General features: G+C 37.4%; 1 protein-coding gene and 2 long non-coding RNA genes across 6 annotated transcripts in view; 2 read left to right on the top strand and 1 right to left on the bottom strand.

The window, feature by feature from the left end:
- The window catches only part of RIPK2 (receptor interacting serine/threonine kinase 2), a 194,996-nt gene that overhangs the window by 30,892 nt on the left and 145,488 nt on the right, over positions 1-18,616 (bottom strand). The window lies entirely within an intron of this gene.
- LOC116742530 lies at positions 17-4,196 on the top strand. The gene is made up of 3 exons (XR_004346499.1): positions 17-154; positions 1,344-1,845; positions 4,135-4,196. It is a non-coding gene; the product is annotated as an uncharacterized LOC116742530 (long non-coding RNA).
- LOC116742531 lies at positions 4,244-11,435 on the top strand. Of its 2 annotated transcripts, none has more exons than XR_004346501.1 (4): positions 4,244-4,300; positions 5,656-5,815; positions 6,110-6,296; positions 6,855-11,435. It is a non-coding gene; the product is annotated as an uncharacterized LOC116742531 (long non-coding RNA). The 2 variants fall into 2 exon arrangements; XR_004346500.1 differs by having other exon boundaries at positions 6,729-11,435.

Here is an 18,616-nt window from a genome sequence, read left to right as displayed (position 1 = left end):
GGTCCCATCGGCGCGTCTTCCGGGAGTCGCCAAACACCAGATAGAGGTAGCGTGGTGGGTGTGGCAGCTGCCGTTTCCTGACTCCGCGCCTGCGCGGAAAGCCCTTTGAGGATGTGCGGTGGTGACCTACTAGGGCTCAGCACTTCTCAGCCCGGTGAGTCAGGTAGGGGTGTAGATTCACTTGCTTATCTGGACTCCAATCTAACCTCACTTCCAACTACTTCAGTCGTGTCGGGGTGGCTGATAAGCCCTGTCGGAATTTAATCCTGTCTAAACGTTCAGATGTTCAGTTCCTGTTGAGTGCTTCTCTACTAGGGACGTATTTTTCTCTTTTTTTTTTTTTTTCTCTCCTGACGTCCATAATTACAGACAGAGATTGAAAAGTAACCTTGAGAGAGTCCCTCCCTTGATTCCAGGTAAGACTGCAAACATTACTTATAGATCTGGGAAGAATGCGGTGTTTAATGCCAACCAAAAAAGACTGCAAAGATCTTTTTACCTTAAACAAACACTTTTCTACACCAGAAATGATTATTTTGCAAAGTGTGGTGCAAATATTATACACAATACCAAGTCCATGCTAGGCATTTAATGAATTCTAAAGCAAAAGTAATAGGGAATGCCTGACTTCAGTCAGGGATTTCTGCCTACAGAAAATCAGTGCTTCCTGTATTTTTGTATTGCCTGAAATGAGAGTAGCAGTGTTACATTTCACAATACATGGAAGCTGTAATGAAAGAGTGTGTTTTAAAATTTGATAATTTAAAATAAAATTCTTAGCTCTAAAGATATGGTCTGATAATCTGTGGTTCATTCTTTAATAAGCTTTTTGCTACAAAAAGTGCTCAGAAAACTTTTCCCATTCATTCATTCATCCAGTCAGTTTACAAACAGAATTCTAGAGAAGGAGAACAAACATTAAGAAGGGAGGAAATGATCAAAATAATAATTCAAGAATTTTTTCCAGGACCAAAAGACAAAGATCTTCATAGTTAAAGGACCCACCAGCTACCCACAGTGAATGAAAAAGGACCTATATTAAAGCACATCATTAAAAAGATCAGAACACTAAGAATAAAGAGAAGATTCTAAAAGTTTTCAGAGGGAAGCCGCAGGAATAAATGGATGGGAATTAGAATGGCATTGGTTTTCTCAACAATAACACTTTTATGCTAAAACACTACAGTGAAATTTCAAGTTTTGTAAGACAATAACTTCCAACCTAGGATCCTATGGTCAAACTATCCATCAAGTGTAAGAATAGAATAAAATGTTTTCACATATACAAGGATGAAAACATTTATTTTCCATCCATCTATCCACCTTTTTTTTTTTTTTTTTAGGGCAAGTTACTAGAGGATGTGCTCCAACAAAACATGAGAGCAAGGGGCTTCCCTGGTGACGCAGTGGTTAAGAATCCGCCTGCCAATGCAGGGGACACGGGTTCGAGCCCTGGTCCGGGAAGATCCCACATGCCGCGGGGCAACTGGGCCCGTGAGCCACAACTACTGAGCCTGCGCGTCTGGAGCCTGCGCTCCACAACGAGAGGCCGTGACAGTGAGAGGCCCGCGCACCGCGATGAAGAGTGGGCCCTGCTCGCCGCAACTAGCGAAAGCCCTCGCATAGAAACGAAGACCCAACACAGCCAAAAATAAATAAATAAATAAATTTAAAAAAAAAAAAAAAAAACATGAGAGCAAGACAAGAAAGAGAAAGACATGGGATCCAGAAAAAAGGACCAGGAGAATGTGAAGGGAAATGCCAGGGTGAAAGATATGTAGCAGAATTAGAGAGCAATCGTATTCACCAGAGAAGGAAGATGGCAGACTCCAAGAAGAAAGACTGGTTAGTGTAATTGAATTTATTTAGATTACTAATTTTGAGTATTTGTGTAGTTATATTGATAGATGTTTGATAGATCTAATGAAATACATGATAAAATTCGAGAGAGAACTTAAAAAGTATAAGCAAGTAAAAAAAGGAAGCAATTATTAATTCCATGAACACTAAAAATTAGACAAGAATGGAAACAGCGTTTCTCCAACTGTTCTGTGGTGGTGAAAATTTTAAGACTTTTTAGAGCTTCTGAAATACTAGTATATTATAAAGCTCGAAGGAGAGAACATGCAGCATAGAGCACTATAAAATTTATATATATTTTTAATTGCATTACTTTAAAATTTTTAAAAATTAGTATTCACATGGTTCAAAATTTAAAAGTGTAACAGACAGATAATTCAATAGAAAATTAGGCAAAACACCTAGGTAGTTCCACACAAGGGTATATCTAAATAGCAAAGAGTAAATGAATGTGAAAAGGTGCTCGACATCATCAGTCATTAGAGAACTACACGTTAAAACCACAGTGCAATATCACTACACAAATACAAGAATAACTAAAATTAAAAGGACAGAATATAGCAAGTGTGGGTGAGGTTTTGTAACAATTGGAGCTCTTGTACATTGCTGGTGGGAGTGTCAATTGGTACAATCAATTTTGCAAACTGTATGGCAGTACTATTAAAATTGCAGATATGCGGATCGTCAGCAATTCCTTGCCTAGGTATGTGGACGTGCATATGCATATACTAGAAAGTTCATAGTAGTGCTATTTATAATAGCTTCAAACTGGAAATTACCCAAATATCCATACATAGTAGAATGAGTAAATGATTTGTGGCCCATTTACTCAGTGGAATACTAAGCAGCAATGATATTGAGCAGTGTACAGTATGATGAATTGCACAAATACAATACTGGGTGAAAAAGCTAGACACAGAAGAGTATACATTTTATGAGTCAATGCCTATTAAGTACAAAAATAAGCAAAACTAGCCTATGCTTTTAGAAATCAGGATAATGTCTACTCTTGTAGAGTGGTCATAGTGACTAGAAGGGACAGGATGAGGCCTCTGGGGTGATAGAAATGTTCTGTTTCTTGATCTAGGACCTAGACTCTTGGTGCCAGTTACATGGGTATGTTCAGTTATGAAAATTCTTTGAGGTTACACAATGTGCACTTTTCTGTGTATATATATGTTATACTTCAATAAAAGGTTAATAGGTTTAAATACAAAATAAATAATATATGTGGGTGTATATTATGTCTCTTACTTTTATTTAATTAGTATTACAGTATATACTGTTCACCTTGCTTGTCTTTCACTTAGTAAACTATTTCAGATATCTTTCCATACAAATGCATAAAAAGCTTTCTCAACTTTTTTTGTTTTTAAATGATGGATATGCCATAATTTACCCCTCATTGGTGGACACTTAGCTGGTTTCCATATATTTACTATTACAAATTATGCTGCAATAAGTAATCATTACATATGTCATTTCATACATGTGCAAGTGTATCCATATATATGTCCTAGAAGCTGAACTGCTGGACAGAAGAGTTATGTTCATTTGTAATTTTGGTTTGTATTGTTGAATTGACCTTCACTGAGGTTGTGCCAGACAAATGAGAGTGCTGTTTCTCCACACACCTTCTTTCATTTCTTTTCGAGATAGATAGTATAATGTTGATCTGCGGATTCCTGTATTTCAGTGCTTCTAAACTCATTTAAATGCTAAGATTCTTTTTATTGCAGACCTTCTAAATATCTGGCTTCAATTTGTTTATCACAACCTCAAACCTTTAGCTTTCATGATAGTTTCACCATTATACAGCTTCAAAATATGTATTCTTAGTGATATGTATATTGTTTAATTAATGCCCATAATGAATGGCTAATGACAGAAAACCTAAAGAATACTAATGCTAAACCACATCAACTGAATGAGAAAAAAAGAACATGAGAATAATTATGCAAATTAGGCTAAAAAACAAGCCTCACACCTATATGTTGAATTCATCTATTCAAAATTCTGTAGAGTCATATTAAGTCATATTTTCCATTTACTGAGAATAAAGGTTATTTTTATCTGCATGTGCTATTTTAGGGACATGGTAGCTTGAAATGGCATGCTTGAAATCTCTCATAGTCTGTTTTTTTGTTTTGCTTGTTTTTTTAACTTCAATGCCTTTTATTCCTGTAAGTTCTTATTTATTTTTCTAATTTTATTTTTAAATTAATTTTTATTGGAGTATAGTTGCTTTACAATGTTTTAATTTCTACTGTACAGCAAAGTGAATCAGCTATATGTATACATATAATGTCCATGGACAGAGGAATGGATAAAGAAGATGTGGTACATATATAAAATGGAATATTCTTCAGCCATAAAAAGGAATGAAATTGGATCATTTGTAGAGACGTGGATGGAGCCAGAGACTGTCATAAAGAGTGAAGTAAGTCGGAAAGAGAAAAACAAATATCATATATTAACATTTATATGTGGAATCTAGAAAAATGGTATAGATGATCTTATTTGCAAAGCAGAAATAGAGACACAGATGTAGAGAACGTATGGACACCAAGGGAGGAAGTGGGGGGGTGGGATGAATTGGGAGATTGGGATTGACATATATACACTATTGATACTATGTATAAAATAGATAACTAATGAGAACCTACTGTATATAGCTCAAGGAACTCTACTCAATGCTCTGTGGTGACCTAAATGGGAAGGAAATCCAAAAAAACAGGGGATATATCTCATAGTCTTTAAAATTAGAAACAAGACAGAAAAGTTGAAAAATAAACCACTTAAAAAAGTACAAATGCAAGAATTTAAAACATCTCACATTCTAATTTTTCCCATATGCTGTGGAGCAACTAAGCTCGTGCACTACAACTACTGAGCCAGCTCTCTAGACCCTGCAAGCCACAACTACTGAGCCCACGTGCCACAACTACTACAGCCCACGTGCCTAGAGCCTGTGCTCCACAGCAAACAGAAGCCACTGCAATGAGAAGCCCACACACCGCAACAAAGAGTAGCTGCCTCTCGCCGCAACTAGAGAAAGACCGCGCACAGCAACGAAGACACAATGCAGCCAATAAATAAATAAATTAATTAATTTTAAAAAACAAACAACAACCTAACACTTATATAATGCTTGCTACGTGTCAGGGACTCTTCTAAGCAATTTCCAGAGTCACTCACTTAGTACACCAACACTATGCAATAGATGCTCTTATCACTCTAACTTTGCAGATGTAGAAACTGAGGCACAGAGATGTTAATTACTTGTGTAAGGTCCCACAGCTATTAAGAGGCATAGCCAGCAATTGAACAAAGGAAATTGTATTGCTGTATTCTGAATCAGTTCAACTGTTCTCATGAAGTAATAGAGTACTGAGAGATGGAGTGTGAATGATTTGGCACCACTCAACACACTTTTATATGAAGAGTTATTTTATACGTGAGCAAGGATATCTTTTAAAGGAGTTCAGTCTAGCAATCTTAAAGTGTTGATGTGTCTCTTTAATACTAGTGTCTGTTAGGAATAATTTAAACTTTATGGAAGTAACTCCATTGGCTATAATTTGCTTTTTCTTGTACATATGAACATTTTAATTCGGCATTTATTGACTGTCTATGATGAGAATGGCTCTTTGGTGTGTAGTATGGGACAAAAGCTCTACATAGCTATCTACAGAATAAATAAGCTCTACACTGCTGTCTACAAAAGTGATGACTAAAGTCTTTATATACATCATGATGATTTAAGTCTTTATATACATCATTTTTGTCGTTTAGAAATCTTCCTTATTATAATAACAACTTGGAATTGGAATATAATTGGCAATAACTGATCTGATTCTAGAAGAAAAATATGGGGCTTTGGCACCCAATGGAGTTAAAAGTCTCCTTCTTCATTAATCTATGTGCATGACCTCTTCGGTATTTTGTAATCTCAGTGAGTCTCATTTTTTTCATCTATTAAATAGTGAAAATAATACTTTTCTTAAGGGTGTTAGGAGAATTAAATAGGATAATGTGCATAAGATTATACCCAATAAGTATTAGTTTTCTTTCTCAAAGTAAAATATTTGGGCCTTGCCAATTTTAGTCTAAGTGAGAATTATCAACTTTATGATTGTCAAAGCTGGGTTATGAATTAGTGGAAAATGACTTAAAAACTGTGTAGCCATGCTGTTGTTTCAAATGTGATCTCTATGCAGACATGGGCCATATCTGTTTTGTTCAACAGTGCCTAGGACAATGAAAGAGACAATAATCCACCTACTATCACCTTAGGCTGTGGAAGGATGTTATGGCCAGTAGAAGACTGCAATTCTTGGGTGAAAAGCATGCAGAATTCTCTAGTGTGCTCATTTCAAGTTTTTGTTTTTTCAAAGTTACAAGTTCATGTTTAAAAATCATTATAGTTCACTAAGGTAAAATTATGACAAAAGTACAGGATTTTAAAAAATCTTTGCAGCCAATATTCTGATAACTCTCTGAATCTAAACTGTATCTCTAAACTCTTAGACTGTAGTCTAAGTAGCAGTAGTATTTTCTTTCACCTATTTAGAAAATTAAAATATTATTAAAGAAACCATGTACAACTGAATATGTTGGATGGAAGATATTTTATTTCAAGCATAATTAGGTATTAACTTAAGTTTATTCCTTTTAGTAGATTTAGTGAAAACTTAGTCATCTGATTGAATGAATATATCAATCTTCTTTAAAAACTTATTATGAAATAAATAGATGAAAGAAGTATTAAAATTGAAATAGTAACTTCTCACACATAAAAATGTTTTACATTCTACCAAATACAATATCATTAAGACAAGCTTGTGTTGTAATTATTATTTCTACAGAGATATGATGGAGCTAATAAATGATATTATAAAGGCAGGAAGATTCCAAAGAGAAAGGGAAGAAAAAAAGATGAGCTACTATGTTACCAAACCTACAAGTCAGGTAAGATACTTCTCTTCCCCTAGGAAGGAGTACTGGCCTGATGAAGGAAGGGGAATGGATGGTACAGCGAGAGCCTGGGTACGTTATTCCAGTGAAAGAACTCCTCCTGGAAGAAAATAACTGGAAAGAGGGGATGGTGGTAAGTGTTCTCCCCAACAATTTCCATTTTAAAGATGGGAAAACTAAGTCTAAGAGTAGATTGACTAGCTTCAAGTATTACAAGTAAAAGGTGATAGAACTGGGAGTAAACCAGATGGTTTATTTCAGGTTTATCAGAGGGCCCTTATTAATGAGGTACACGATATAGTATCCTACAATCACAATAGAACCAGGACCTATACATGTAAAAGTCAGAGCCGAATATCATAAATTTGCAGCTTTCTTTATCTTTGCTTTGTGATGAGGTAATGAACTTATTAGAATAAAAGCATTGTATATATTTTTATTTAGTGAGTACTCAGATGGTGCATACATCTGAATTAAATGCCTGAAATATCTCAGTTATTAAGAAGCTATCATTGGAAACGTAGCAGAGTGTACATATGTTTATGCACACAAATATTTAACAGAAACACAGTAAAGAGGTTCAATTATATTCATGCTGAAGTATGGAGGTTACCAGAGAGTTTTAGTGAATGAGGAATTTAATCACTATTATTTTGTAGAGTGTAACTGATTGAGAAAAACTTACAGAAAGAAGTGATCTGAAGGTCAGTTCAAAGGAGAGAATGATTTTCAGCTGTTTCCAGAGAGATTTTGTTACATTTTAGAGAGGGCTACAAGATCAAAGAATGAGAACCATGTCCCACCCGGCCAACTGGTGGGTGTGTATGTTGCAAAGAAGCCATAGCATGGTGAATGAAGTCTGTACCTCACTACACTCTGGGCAATAAAATTTCTTAAGAGTCAGGTTCCATAATATGAGTTTGTAACATCTTACATATAATTTGTGGGTAGATGGGCAAAGGCTTGGCCTTAATCACACATATAAAAACACGTTAACAAGATCATGTTTGGTTTTAACCCCAGTCTCTATTTTAGTACCTGCATTGCTTATCCTTACTGAAACTTGCTTTCCTCATCCGTAAGGGAAGTACTTTATGAACTGTGACATACTAATTAATTTTAGTTTTGAATCATGGCTCTTGTTTAAGGTTTTCTTTGTTCTAGTTTAGTGTCATTTGAGGGTGAGCACTGCACAAGGCACATATAGAAAAACACAGGATATTTCCTGCCTTCCAGGAGTTTTAAGAAAAGAGAGAACAGTTTTTAGAGGCTTAGCACTTATTCCACCCTTGGATGTTTCCCTACTAACATGGTTTCTAAAATTACTCATCTGTGTGGAGCTCAATAAATATTTCTCCACTGACTAACATAAGACAGGCAGATCAAATAATTAGATGTAACACTTTCATTCATACAATATAGCGTGTTATCTTACACATGAAAATTGCAAAAAAATGTTCAAAGAGTAACCAAACTGGCTTTTAGGATCTAGCTGTGTCAGTCAGTTTTGGTTTATTATCTCTCTCCTCTGCCTGCTGTATCTTGTATTTATTTATGTCATCTTCATGTATAACTTCTAAAGTATAAGAGCTAGCCACTATGGCTTTGAATGTAATGAAGTCACAGTATGATGAAGGAATTGTTTTCTAATGCAACTCTCCCTAAACCTCAAAACATTAGAATAATTCTGTAGTCCTCCATTTGTCTCAGTTACTGCTCAGAGCACTAATGCAGCGGGTTGTGTGCCTGGGCATTATGGGGTACTTGCTTTCACTGCTGAGCTTTCTAACACTACAAATAAAACATACATTATTCAGAAAGTACAAAGGTTCAACATCTTCCCACAAAATCGTTGATGAAGTTATTTCATTAATTAGCTCTTCAAAACAAAACAACTGATAACAACAGGATACCTGTTGATTTATGAGATAAAAAATTTCCTTTGAAAAGATAAATATTGATGCCAATACACTGGTGATGAAGTGGAGCCTAGGGGTTGAGGGGCTCCTCATGTGGGGATGAGGCCAGCTAGCAGGCATTTTCTGAGTCAGGACCTTGAGCTGGGTCAGGAGGTATAGACCTTATAACTCTCTTATTGATCATTGATCCTGGGGGTGAATGACAACATCCTGTGAGATTTCTGAGTCAGTTCTGAAGTAGGTTCTTGTTCAAGTTGGGCAAACATGTAAGAGCAATATATAATTGCTTGCGCACCAGCCCAACCTGGAGTTGATGCTTAGGATGAGGTAGGTAGACAGAGACTAAAGGATCAATGTTTTAAACCAATGAGAAAATTGCTGAAGTTGCTCTACTCAAGCCAGGCGTTGCGGGGTGCAGAGTACAACTGAGGAGTGGTTTATCCTTAATTCTTAAGTGTGCTAAAAGTAGATGTGTAGTTTTATTATATGGTATTTTGGGTCAGTAATGATAGTCGTACATACATGTCTGCTTCTCTATGTTACTTATACATTATATATATTACATATGTGTATCTATATATGACATTAATTCATACATGTACATTGTATAAAATTTAGAAGAATCAAAAGGGGTAGGGTGAAAAGTTAGTCTCTACCTCTTTCTATGCCTCCCAGCCACCAATTTCCCTCCTGGAAGGTGAATTACAATTGCCAGTCTCTCACTTCCTCCTTTCATGCTCTTTGTTCTAGCCGATTAATCTCCCCAAGCCCAAGGGCTCCTGCTCAGAAATTTTCCAGCTTCTGCATTTTCCTGTCTGGTTAAATTTAACTTTATTTACCTATCTTTCAAAGCCTCAATGTTTTATTTATTCTTCTTTAATTTCTTTTGTCCAGTTCTCCTAACAAGCTCCCTATGTCTCATTCCTACAGGTACTTGTTCTCACTTCTCATTCATGATCTTCTCTATTCTCTGAAATTTCTGCTTCTTTGGGACTGAAGTCAGACCCTATTTCTTCTGACTGCTCCACCCACCCCCACTGAGTTCCTTCTTCTCTGAACTCCTACGCATCTACAAAGTGGGTTATGTTTCAGTATCCCAAAATGATGCCAAAATATGTTAAATAAAATATTAAGTTGCATTGTTTGGCTGGAACTATATAAATCCAAAGAGGCAAAGAGGTTAGCTCAAAGCTATCAGCTGTTACAATTATCTTTGGTTAATGAAAAAAATTAACATACAGAATTTTTCAAAATATGGTTCTTGCGGGGAAAGAGAAAAAGGAGTACTTGCTGGGGAGAAGTTGCAAACCACTAACTGTACACACATCTAGTACCTAACTATGTAATCAAGTGGTTGAGAGCATGACCTGTGAAGTCAGGCACACCTACGTTTGACACTCTCTGATCTTTTGGAGCCTTGGTTTCTCAACAAGGAAATGAGTTAGCAGGTAAAGCACTCAGCACAACGCCTACTGTATGGTAAATGTTCAATAAATGTTATGTGTTATTGTTGTTAAATCATATTTGCTATTTTGTAAGGTTTGTCTCCTGTGTTGGGCAGAATAGTTGACCCTCTTCCCCCTCCAAATGTCCACATCCTAATCACAAGAGCCTCTGAATGTTACCTTACATGGCAAAAGGGACTTTGCCGATGTGACTAAATCAAAGATATTAAAATAGGGAACTTATTCTGGATTATCAGGTAGACCCAGTGTAATCACAAAGATCCTTTATAGATGGAAGACGAAGGCAGAAGATTCAGGGAAGAAGAATCAGTGTCAGAGTTAGAGTGATTTGATGTGAGAAGGAGTCAACCTGCTGTTGCAGGCTTTGAAGATGGAAGAAGAGCCAAGGAATACTGGCATCTCAAAAGAAGCTGGAAAACATAAAGGGATTGTCTCCCAGAGCCAGCAGAAAGGCTTTTAGCCCAGTAAGATCTGGTTCAGATTTGTGAGCCCTAGAATTGTAAGATAATAAGTTTGTGTTGTTTTAAGCCACTAAGGTAGTGGTAATTAATAAAGCATCAATAGGAAATGAGTGTACCTCCCCAGCTGAAGACCAATTTCGTAAAGCTCATAGTGTCCAGAGTAGTGTGGGATGGGAACATAAATGAAAAATTTGGGTTTACTGAGGGTTCCGGCAGAGAGGCATAGCAAATTGTAAATTGCCCTTTTTCGTGAAGAAGAGGAAATCAGAGTTAGCTACAAGCCAGGTCTCTTTCTAAATGTGGATTTCCATTACAATATAAATTGAAAATACTGGGGAAATTCCCTATCTCACTGCCCGGGAAAGATGCCAACAGGCCATAAATTCACCTATACTCCAGTCAGGTTTTCCCCCTACGTGTCCTTGCCTCCCTTACTTACTGCTAATTTACAAGATCAGTAATAATCACTCTCATGCACTGGGTGCACAGTCTGTGTCAGGCATTGTGCTAAAGGTTTTGTACACATTATCATATTTAATCCTCACAAAATTCCCATGGTGGTAAAAAGAAATGTAGTACCTTGTTTTTCAAAGTTCAGGTCATGAGTCTCAGTGGAAGTTGAAATCAGTTTGGTGAGGATTGACAAGGAATTTTAAACAATAAAATACAGTAGAAAAATACCAGTATACTGCATAAAATGAATAAGTATATTTTCATAAAATTTGGTTTCAATTATACATATAACAAAGACTCTCAAGTTACAGGTCAGTCTTAATTGATAAAATATATATGTATTGGGTTGTGTTGTAGAACATATTTCTTTTTTTTTTTTTTTCTTTTTCTTGCGGTACACGGGCCTCTCACAGTTGTGACCTTCCCCGTTGCGGAGCACAGGCTCCGGACGCGCAGGCTCAGCGGCCATGGCTCTCGGGCCTAGCCGGCTCCGCGGCATGTCGGATCTTCCCGGACCAGGGCACGAACCCGTGTGCCCTGCATCGGCAGGCAGACTCTCAACCACTGCGCTACCAGGGAAGCCCTGTAGAACATATTTCTTATAATGGGTTACATTAAAAAAATTTTAAACCAACCAGTAAAGTGGTTAAGAGTACAGGCTCTGGCAAAAAGGTTGCCTTGGTTTAATCCTAGTTCTTTGTCTTACCAGCTCTGTGATCTTGAGTGGGTTACTTGTTCTCTCACACAGTTACTTTGTCTCCTTGGGTCTCACCTCAAAGGGTCTTTTTGAGGATTAAATGGATGAATCTAAGTAAAGCAGTTTGAACGGTGCTTTAGTAGCAAACACTCAGTTACTGTTACTTTCCCAATGTTACCTGGTTAGCAAGTGGCAGAACTGGGCAGATTCCTGTTCTGTCTGATAAAGTTTAGTCTTGAGTTTGAAATCAAAGGTAATTTCAAGCTGACTTAGGTGTCCCGTCAAAACAAACAAAGAACAAAATAAGTCTGCCTTTACAATAATTTACCAGCAAATTAAAAAGATGGGAACCCTCATCTTCTCAGGACGTTGGCCTATGTTGGCAGAGTCTTGTCTCTGAGAGAGTACAGGTTTCCTGTCTTGTTCTGCTCTGAGTTACAGGAGAAGAATATGTGGAAGGCACTAGGTTGTTTGACATATAGAACAAACCGGTGACTCACATAAAACTTTACCGTAGGATCACCATATAAATGTTTATATCCAAGAGGAATCAGGCAAATGAGGAAATCATTCAAGAGTCTGGAGGGAGGCCTTCAGCTAAAAGTTTGTGAGATGACTGCTTTTGTTATTGGTTGTATTTGTCTTTTGTTTTTTTCTGCTCTGTTTCCTCCCTCTGCTCCAGCAGGCAGCTGAGGCATTTTATCAATTTCTTAAAAAATGTTCTGATGCTACCTGGTGTTACGTGCTTTGAGTGTTGGTTGAAATATATAGCCAGGCTATACTGCTTTCACAGGCTCTGAAAATTTAAGAATTTAAGAAGCTAATGAGTTATTTCCTGCCCCCAAACATACATTAAGCCCCCAGGAGAAGGAAAAGTGGATGTGACTAGAAATAGAGAGAAACTTTCTTCACAACAATGGCCATGGCAAGCTTAGGGACTTTTGGTGAAATCTCTCTGTGAAGTATTGGCAGAGGAATAAAATTCAAACTGACACAGAAGTATTGCTTTTTTTTTTTTTAACATCTATATTGCAGTATAATTGCTTTACAATGGTGTGTTAGTTTCTCCTTTATAACCAAGTGAATCAGTTATACGTATACATATGTTCCCATATCTCTTCCCTCTTGCGTCTCCCTCCCTCCCACCCTCCCTATCCCACCCCTCTAGGTGGTCACAAAGCACCCAGCTGATCTCCCTGTGCTATGCTGCTGCTTCCCACTAGCTATCTATTTTACGTTTGGTAGTGTATAATATGTCCATGCCTCTCTCTTGCTTTGTCACAGCTTACCCTTCCCCCTCCCCAAATCCTCAAGTCCATTCTCTAGTAGGTCTCTGTCTTTATTCCTGTCTTATCCCCAAGTTCTTCATGACATTATTTTTTCTAAAATTCCATATATAGGTGTTACCATACGGTATTTGTCTTTCTCTTTCTGACTTACTTCACTCTGTATGACAGACTCTACATCTATGCACCTCATTACAAATAGCTGAATTTCATTTCTTTTTATGGCTGAGTAATATTCCATTGTATATATGTGCCACATCTTCTTTATCCATTCATCCGATGATGGACACTTAGGTTGTTTCCATCTCCGTGCTACTGTAAATAGAGCTGCAGTGAACATTTTGGTACATGACTCTTTTTGAATTATGATTTTTCCAGGGTATATGCCCAGTAGTGGGATTGCTGGGTCATATGGTAGTTGTATTTGTCGTTTTTTAAGGAACCTCCATACTGTTCTCCATAGTGGCTGTACCAACTCACATTCCCACCAGCAGTGAAAGAGTGTTCCCTTTTATCCACACCCTCTCCAGCATTTATTGTTTCTAGATTTTTTGATGATGGCCTTTATGAGTGGTGTGAGATGATATCTCATTGTAGTTTTGATTTGCATTTCCCTAATGATTAATGATGTTGAGCATTGTTTCATGTGTTTGTTGGCAGTCTGTATATCTTCTTTGGGGAATTGTCTGTTTAGGTCATCTGCCCATTTTTGGATTTCGTTGGTTTTTTTTTAGTCATTGAGCTGCATGAGCTTCTTATAACTTTTGGACATTAATCCCTTGTCACTTGTTTCATTTGCAAATATTTTCTCCCATTCCGAGGGTTGTCTTTTGGTCTTGTTTATGGTTTCCTTTGCTGTGCGAAAGCTTTGAAGTTTCATTAGGTCCCATTTGTTTATTTTTGTTTTTATTTCCATTTCTCTAGGAGGTGGGTCAAAAAGGATCTTGCTGTGATTTATGTCATAGAGTGTCCTGCCTATGTTTTCCTCTAAGAGTTTGATAGTGTCTGGCCTTACATTTAGGTCTTTAATCCATTTTGAGCTTATTTTTGTGTATGCTGTTAGGGAGTGATCTAATCTCATACTTTGACATGTACCTGTCCAGTTTTCCCAGCACCACTTATTGAAGAGGCTGTCCTTTCTCCACTGTATATTCCTGCCTCCTTTATCAAAGATAAGGTGACCATATGTGTGTGGGTTTATCTCTGGGCTTTGTATCCTGTTGCATTGATCTATCTTTCTGTTTTTGTGCCAGTACCATACTGTCTTGATTACTGTAGCTTTGTAGTAGAGTCTGAACTCAGGTAGCCTGATTCCTCCAGCTCCGTGTTTCGTTCTCAAGATAGCTTTGGCTCTTTGGGGTCTTTTGTGTTTCCATACAAATTGTGAAATTTTTACTTCTTGTTCTGTGAAAAATGCCAGTGATAGTTTGATAGGGATTGCATTGAATCTGTAGATTGCTTTGGGTAGTAGAGTCATTTTCACAATGTTGATTCTTCCAATCCAAGAACATGGTATGTCTCTCCATCTATTTGTATCATCTGTAATTTCTTACATAAGTGTCTTATAATTTTCTTCATATAGGTCTTTTGTCTCCTTAAGTAGGTTTATTCGTAGATATTTTATTCTTTTTGTTGCAATGGTAAATGGGAGTGTTTTCTTGATTTCACTTTCAGATTTTTCATCATTAGTGTATAAGAATGCAAGAGATTTCTGTGCATTAATTTTGTTTCCTGCCACTTTACCAAATTCATTGATTAGTTCTAGTAGTTTTCTGGTAGCATCTTTAGGATTCTCCATGTATAGTATCATGTCATCTGCAAACAGTGACAGCTTTACTTCTTCTTTTCCGATTTGGATTCCCTTTATTTCCTTTTCTTCTCTGATTGCTGTGGCTAAAACTTCCAAAATTATGTTGAATAAGAGTGGTGGGAGTGGGCAACTTTGTCTTTTTCCTGATCTTAGTGGAAATTCTTTCAGTTTTTCACCATTGAGGATGGTGTTGGCTGTGGGTTTGTCATATATGGCCTTTATTATGTTGAGGAAAGTTCCCTCTATGCCTATTTTCTGCAGGGTTTTTATCATAAATGGGTGTTGACTTTTGTCGAAAGCTTTCTCTGCATCTATTGAGATGACCATATGGTTTTTCTCCTTCAATCTGTTAATATGGTGTATCACATTGATTGATTTGCGTATGTTGAAGAATCCTTGCATTCCTGGAATAAACCCCACTTGACAATGGTGTATGATCCTTTGAATGTGCTGTTGGATTCTGTTTGCCAGTATTTGGTTCAGGATTTTTGCATCTATGTTCATCAGTTATATTGGCCTGTAGTTTCCTTTCTTTGTGACATCCTTGTCTGGTTTTGGTATCAGGGTGATGGTGGCCTCGTAGAATGAGTTTGGGAGTGTTCCTCCCTCTGCTATATTTTGGAAGGGTTTGAGAAGGATAGGTGTTAGCTCTTCTCTAAACATTTGGTAGAATTCGCCTGTGAAGCCATCTGGTCCTGGGTTTTTGATTGTTGGAAGATTTTTAATCACAGTTTCAATTTCAGTGCTGGTGATTGTTCTGTTCATATTTTCTGTTTTTTCCTGATTCAGTCTTGGCACCTTGTGCATTTCTAAGAATTTGTCCACTTCTTCCATGTTGTCCATTTTATTGGCATAGAGTTGCTTGTAGTAATCTCTCATGATCTTTTGTATTTCTGCAGTGTCAGTTGTTACTTCTCCTTTTTCATTTCTGATTCTATTGATTTGACTCTTCTCCCTTTTATTCTTGATGAATCTGGCTAATGGTTTAGCAATTTTGTTTATCTTCTCAAAGAACCAGCTTTTAGATTTATTGATCTTTGCGATCGTTTCCTTCATTTCTTTTTCATTTATTTCTGACCTGATCTTTATGATTTCTGTCCTTCTGCTAACTTTGGGCTTTTTTTCTTCTTCTCTCTCTAATTGCTTTAGATGCAAGTTGAGGTTGTTTATTCGAGATGTTTCCTGTTTCTTAAGGTAGGATTGTATTGCTATAAACTTCCCTCTTAGAAGCGCTTTTGCTGCATCCCATAAGTTTTGGGTCGTCGTGTCTCCATTGTCATTTGTTTCTAGGTATTTTTTGATTTCCTCTTTGACTTCTTCAGTGATCACTTCGTTATTAAGTAGTGTATTGTTTAGCCTCCATGTGATTCTATTTTTTACAGATCTTTTCCTGTAATTGATGTCTAGTCTCATAGCGTTTTGGTCGGAAAAGGTACTTGATACAATTTCAATTTCCTTAAATTTACCAAGGCTTGATTTGTGACCCAAGATATGATCTATCCTGGAGAATGTTCCACGAGCACTTGAGAAAAATGTGTATTCTGTTGTTTTTGGATTGAATGTCCTATAAATATCAATTAAGTCCATCTTGTTTAGTGTATCATTTAAAGCTTGGGTTTCCTTATTTATTTTCATTTTGGATGATCTGTCCATGGGTGAAAGTGGGGTGTTAAAGTCCCCTACTATGAATGTGTTACTGTTGATTTCTCCTTTTATGGCTATTGGTATTTGCCTTATGTATTGAGGTGCTCCTATGTTGGGTGCATAAATATTTACAATTGTTATATCTTCTTCTTGGATCGATCCCTTGATCATTATGTAGTGTCCTTTGTCTCTTCTAATAGTCTTTATTTTAAAGTCTATTTTGACTGATATGAGAATTGCTACTCCAGCTTTCTTTTGGTTTCCATTTGCATGGAATATCTTTTTCCATCCCCTTACTTTTAGTCTGTATGTGTCTCTAGGTCTGAAGCGGGTCTCTTGTAGACAGCATCTCTATGGGTCTTGTTTTTGTATCCATTCAGCCAATCTGTGTCTTTTGGTGGGAGCATTTAGTCTATTTACATTTAAGGTAATTTTCTATATGTGTGTTCCTATTCCCATTTTCTTAATTGTTTTGGGTTCGTTATTGTAGGTCTTTTCCTTCTGTTGGGTTTCTTGCCTAGAGAAGTTCCTTTAGCCTTTGTTGTAAAGCTGGTTTTGTGGTGCTGAACTCTCTCAGCTTTTGCTTGTCTCTAAAGCTTTTAATTGCTCCATCAAATCTGAATGAGATCATTGCTGGGTAGAGTAATCTTGGTTATAGGTTCTTCTCCTTCAGCACTTTAAATATGTCCTGCCAGTCCCTTCTGGCTTGCAGAGTTTCTGCTGAAAGATCAGCTTTTAACCTTACGGGGATTCCCTTGTGTGTTATTTGTTGTTTTTCCCTTGCTGCTTTTAACATGTTTTCTTTGAATTTAATTTTTGACAGTTTCATTAATATGTGTCTTGGCATATTTCTCCTTGGATTTATCCTGTATGAGACTCTGTGCTTCCTGGAGTTGATTAACTATTTCCTTTCCCATATTAGGGAAGTTTTCAACTATAATCTCTTCAAATATTTTCTCAGTCCCTTTGATTTTCTCTTCTTCTTCTGGAACCCCTATAATTTGAATGTTGGTGTGTCTAATGTTGTCCCAGATGTCTCTTAGACAGTCCTCAGTTCTTTTCGTTCTTTTTCCTTTATTCTGTTCTGCAGTAGTTATTTCCACTATTTTATCTTCCAGGTCACTTATCCATTCTTCTGCCTGTTATTCTGCTATTAATCCCATCTAGAGTATTTTTAATTTCATTTCTTGTATTGTTCATCGTTGTTTGTTTCATCTTTAGTTCTTTTAGGTCCTAGTTAAATGTTTCTTGCCTTTTGTTTATTCTATTTCCAAGATATTGGATCCCCTCTACTGTCATTATTCTGAATTCTTTTTCAGGTAGACTGCCTATTTCCTCTTCATTTGTTAGGTCTGGTGTGTTTTTATCTTGCTGCTTCATCTGATGTGTGTTTTTCTGTCTTCTCATTTTGCTTCTCTTACTGTGTTTTGGGTCTCCTTTTTGCAGGCTGCACGTTCGTAGTTCCCTTTGTTTTTGGTGTCTGTCCCCAGTGGCTAAAGTTGTTTCAGGGGGTTATGTAGGCTTCTAGGTGGAGGGCAGTAGTGCCTGTGTTCTGGTGGATGAGGCTGGATCTTGTCTTTCTGGTAGGCAGGTCCACGTCTGTTGGTGTGTTTTGGGGTGTCTGTGGACTTATTATGATTTTCGGCAGCCTCTCTGCTAATGGGTGGAGTTGTGTTCCTGTCTTGCTAGTTGTTTGCCATAGGGTGTCCAGCACTGTAGCTTGCTGGTCGTTGAGTGATTCTGCATGCTGTGGTTGAGATGGAGATCTCTGGGAGATTTTCGCCACGTGATATTATGTGGAGCTGGGAGGTCTCTCGTAGACCAGTGTCCTGAAGTTGACTCTCCCACCTCAGAGGCACAGCACTGACTCCTGGCTGCAGCACCAAGAGCCTTTCATCCACACGTCCAGGTACGTGGGGACTTTCTTCCCTTTTGGGAGGTCTGAGGTCTTCTGCCAGCGTTCAGTAGGTGTTATGTAGGAGTTGTTCCACGTGTAGATGTATTTCTGGTGTATCCCCGGGCGGCGGGCGCAGGTGCCCGTTT

The sequence above is a fragment of the Phocoena sinus genome, chromosome 17 (genome assembly GCF_008692025.1).
Source record: "Phocoena sinus isolate mPhoSin1 chromosome 17, mPhoSin1.pri, whole genome shotgun sequence".
Lineage (NCBI taxonomy): Eukaryota > Metazoa > Chordata > Mammalia > Artiodactyla > Phocoenidae > Phocoena > Phocoena sinus.
The sequence above is the reverse complement of the archived record's forward strand: the minus strand, read 5'-3'. Positions and strand labels throughout refer to the sequence as shown.